Raw genomic sequence first — 4568 nt, 5'->3', positions numbered from 1 at the left:
TTTTTTTCCTTCATGCCGGAGTCACGAGTGCTTCTGGCCCCATCATGATTTCCATACATCAAAAACACCTACAAGGAAGTAGAGGTTCGATATGATTAAAGTAATCTGGTTTATAGGTGTTGGCATCAAGGTAATGATAAAGTAATTCGATTAATTAACAGTAAAATGTAATTAAGGGGAAGGGATTTTGCAATAGTTCTTCAACAGCTCAGTTTAGCCGAGATGACATATTAGACTGGACTTCTGTTTCTGGTACCAGCGTGTGAAGCTGAAATAAACTCAGCATTCTCTACTTTCCATAGTAGTTCATACCTCAGAGGTTATCTTACCTAATACTTGTAAATATATTAGATGTGTCATCCCAAATAAGCAAGAGCCATTGGCTGGGGACCCCATAGCCGTCTTACCGTAGATTTAAAGAACAACGGCCAATGTAAACAATATTTAATGTGCCTGACTGATACCTAATTATCTTGATATTGAATTACCAGTAAAACCTGAAAGTTTTTAAATATCTGATATTGATAAGAAAGTCATTATCACTGAGCATTTACTTACTACTTGCCCCAATTTCAGTTCATTACATGACAGTGAGATTGATTGCTTATGAAATCTTTAGTCCTCGTCTCACAATTAATTGATATCTAATCAATATAGGTCATCTTGTTAAATTCCCATTAGGGTATTTGCAGGGAGGTGGGATTGGAGGTCTTCCCTCTAGCAGTGTTGCTTTCTTGTATCCTGCGGTGCTTTCGGGAGGTACCTATCCTAAGACTGGAGGCCAATGAAGAATTACAGAGGTTCTCAAACTGTGCTGCATATTAGATAATCACCTGGGGAGCTTTTAAAAATGCATATGCTGAGGTCACACACCCCTCCCTCAAACAATTACATCAGATTATCTGGGAGTGGAACCCAGGGCTCAGTATGATTTTAAACTCCTAGAATGATTCCACTGTGTATCCAGATTGACAGCTAGGGGTGAGTTAGACTTCAGGTATGAGCTGGACATCAGCCCCCTGTAGTAATTGGCTTTGACGCAGGGCGTGCAAGTCCCCTCTCCTGTCCCGTAAAGCCTGGTGGTCAGCCACAAGCCATGGCCCATGTTCCTAGCAATGGAGCTCTGCTCAGCCCTGCCCTGTCCCACTGTCTCCATACAGTGTCTTGTGGCTGTCTTTCAGCGTCCACCCTTGAAGGAAGACTCCTCCTCTCCTGGCCAGCCACACTGGTCTGAGCTTGGTTTGGGGTCTGGGGAGGTGATTTAGCTCCATAGCCAGAGGGGACTGTGACTTCTTGGTCGTTGCTGAATACACAGTGCCTAGGAGAATGGGCTTTTTGTTGAATGAGCAAAGCTTTTGAGAATTGAACCAGAGTCTACAAAGGGCTCACGTGCTGAGGACAGTGGGTCTGCAGTCACCTGTCACATGGACTTAGGAGAAAGGAGCTGCACTGCTTTGCTGGGAAACTGTCAGAAGTTTATTTCGCTGATGAATGGAGCAAAATTATTCCCGAGGAGCAGCAAGGATTGAGAGATACAGTGAGGGGTGGGGGCGGGGGGCACAGGAGCGCCTTGTACCTGGGGGGTGTGGGAATGGGTGTAAGGGGGGATGAGGGGGGAATGTGGTCCTGGGGGTGCGTGCTGGTGAGGACTTGTGGACATTGCACATGCATGTGTGAGGATGCCCACAGTGCAGTCATAGTGAGCATCGCTTCCGTAGGCATTACAGAGGACACACTGCATGACCCATTTCTAGAAAATTCTAGATAATGAAAATCAATCTACAGTGACAGACAGCAGAAGAGTGGCTGCTCAGGGATGGTGACATAAGCAAGAGATTATCAAGGGCCCAAGAAAACTTTTGTGGCTGATAGATGTGTTCATTATCTTGATTATAGTGATGATTCTATGAGTATGCACACACATCGCAACTCATCAAACTATACACCTCTGAAGTTGAGGATCCATCAGTTATATTTCAATGAAACTAAAAAGGGAACAAGGCTTCTGAAATCTATCTGGGTTCTCACCTTGGCTTCCCTACTTCCTAGTTGGGATCTCTTTGAGGAAGTTACTTAAGATCTCGGTGCCTCAGTTTCTTCATCTGTAAAACGGGAATAATAACTTGCTTATCTCTGACAGTTGCACAACCGAGTAAGACAGTAACTGAGACAAAAGGATGCAAAGTCCTCATCGCAGTACCTGGCACATTTTCACTGCCCAATGATTGGCACCGGCTATGATGACTGTTTGTGGACCTGCCTGGCGCGTGCACCTATGTTTATGTGAACATGGCTGTGCATTTCTGCGTCTGTATCCATGCCTGTTTATGTATGCGGGAGTGTGGGGCGTGAATCCGTGTGTCTGTCTGTGTTTGTGAGGGAGTGTGGGGCGTGAATCCGTGTGTCTGTCTGTGTTTGTGAGGGAGTGAGCGGGGCTGGGGATTCGTTCTGGGTGTAGGCAGTGAGTTCAGGCATGAATCTTTCCTTCTCCACTTACCATAACCTCCTCCTCTTCCTCCTCCACCACCACCAGACCACAAGGGTTTGCTTTTTTTGTTTCTTGAGACAGAGTCTTACTCTCTCACCCAGGCTGGAGTGTAGTGGTACGATCTCGGCTCACTGCAACCTCTGCCTCCCGGGTTCAAGCAATTCTCCTGCCTCAGCGTCCCAGGTAGCTGGGATTACAGGCGCCCACCACCACACCTGGCTAATTTTTGTATTTTTAGTAGAGACGGGGTTTCACCACACTGGTCAGGCTGGTCTTGAACTCCTGACCTCATGATCTGCCCACCTCGGCCTCCCAAAGTGCTGGGACTACAGACATGAGTCACAGCACCCGGCCTTTTTTTTTTTTTTTTTTTTTTAAAACAGTTATGAAACTGCTACATTTACTGACTCATTCAGTCTTTTATCATATCCAATAACACAGTGCGTTTTGGAAATCACATCGCCTTGGTTCCTTCATGGCTTCTGCAAATCAAATTTATTTTACCATTGAAAATGTCAAAAGGATTCAGCCAAAGGAAACCTGGAGCTTTCTGGGGTGCAGGACCCTGAAGCTGGCTCTCAGGCTGCCATGAAGGAGGCGAAAGTGCCTCTTTTCCACGTGGATTCCATTTATGTGAATTTCTTTAAAGCTGGGAGGGAGTTGGAGCTCCTCCTGGGAGAATAGAACCTTCAGACCTGTCTGAAGCAGGCTTACGTGGGAGGAGAGAATTAGTGGCAGCTTAGGGGGTAAACATGGTATCACCAGTTTGCACTGCCCTGAGCTGGGAGCAGGGTAAGAGGAGCCCTGGAGTCCTGGCCCTCGGGGAGGTCACTGGTGAGCAGGACAGTGACCCAGGGCGGCCCCGGAGCTCAAGGGACAGCTCCCCAGGCCAGGTCTGCACACCCTGAGCAATGATTCGAGGACAGTGTTCACAGGGTGGACTTCTGGACCTGCCTGCTCTGGAGCTGAGTCCCAGCTCTGCCACTCACCAGCTGGGCAACCTTGGTTAGGTCGCTTTACTTCTCTGAGAGTGTCGTGTAACATGGAGATCAGGGAATCTCAGTGCGTGGCCCCCACTTCCAGGTTCTCCATCGTATATGCTGACTCTGAATTGGAATCTAGACCTAGTCGGGGGATTTGGGTATCTTTTTTGTTGTTTATTATTGACGCAGAATAGTTGTACATGTTTGTGGGGTACCGTGTGATGTTTCAATGCATGCATTGTATAATGACTAAAGCGTGGTAGTTTAAAAAAACGTGGAATGCTTCACAAACTTTTGTGTCAATCTTGAGCAGGGGCCAGGCTAATCTTCTCAGTATTATTCCAATTTCAGTCTATGAGCTGCCGAAGGGAGCACTCAAGTATCTCTATAAAAAGGATCATAGGTGTACAAGGCCACATGTCTCAGGTCTCGGGGGTGTTGATTTCCTGATTTCAGAGGAGAGAGGCATCTGTACAGGGAGGCTAAAGCTTGCAATACCTCTATTGAGCACCTGCTGTGTGCTGGAGCCTGTGGTGTCCCTGGAGATGCAAGCCATAGATGGGCTGCACCCCTGATTTCCAGGAATCACCCCTGATTGGGGACATGGGTGTGGTGAAACTTCTAGGACTCCAGGCTCTGTGTTAGGAAGTGGGATAGAGCATGAGGCAGGACCAGCTGGGTTCTGATAGAAGGGATCCTCCAGGAGGGCTTCCTGAGATGGGCCCTGGTGAATGGAACACAGGTGCCTACAGTGGTGAGTAATAGAGGCAGGGGTGTAATTGGAACGTAAGGTGGTAGGTTGGGAACAGCAGAGATGAGGCTGAGATGTCAATTAGAGCCGGCTCACAATGGTCCTGGTGTCAAACGAAGAGGTGGGCTTTATCCTGGAAAGATACTTGTGTTTCGAGCAGGGTGTGTCTGGAGTCCCCAGGACCACCTCCTTGTGCAGTGATTGGCCAGGAGTGCTCGTGGGACTCAGCATGCAGTCACACTCATGGCTATGATTCATCAGAGCAAAACTATACACAGTAAGGCCAGCAAAGGGAAAAGGCTCCTGGGTGAAGTCTGGGGAAGACCAGGCACAAGCTTCCAAGGGT

The 4568-nt window shown here is 47.7% G+C and overlaps 1 non-coding gene across 1 annotated transcript; it reads right to left on the bottom strand.

The window, feature by feature from the left end:
• Positions 1–3739: 3739 nt before the first annotated feature.
• Positions 3740–3846, bottom strand: LOC114673380 (U6 spliceosomal RNA). The gene has a single exon (XR_003724083.1). It is a non-coding gene; the product is annotated as a U6 spliceosomal RNA (small nuclear RNA).
• Between the last annotated feature and the right edge of the window lie 722 nt (positions 3847–4568).

The sequence above is a fragment of the Macaca mulatta genome, chromosome 16 (assembly GCF_049350105.2).
Source record: "Macaca mulatta isolate MMU2019108-1 chromosome 16, T2T-MMU8v2.0, whole genome shotgun sequence".
NCBI lineage: Eukaryota > Metazoa > Chordata > Mammalia > Primates > Cercopithecidae > Macaca > Macaca mulatta.
Note: the sequence above shows the minus strand (reverse complement) of the source record. Positions and strands in the feature narration are given on the sequence as shown.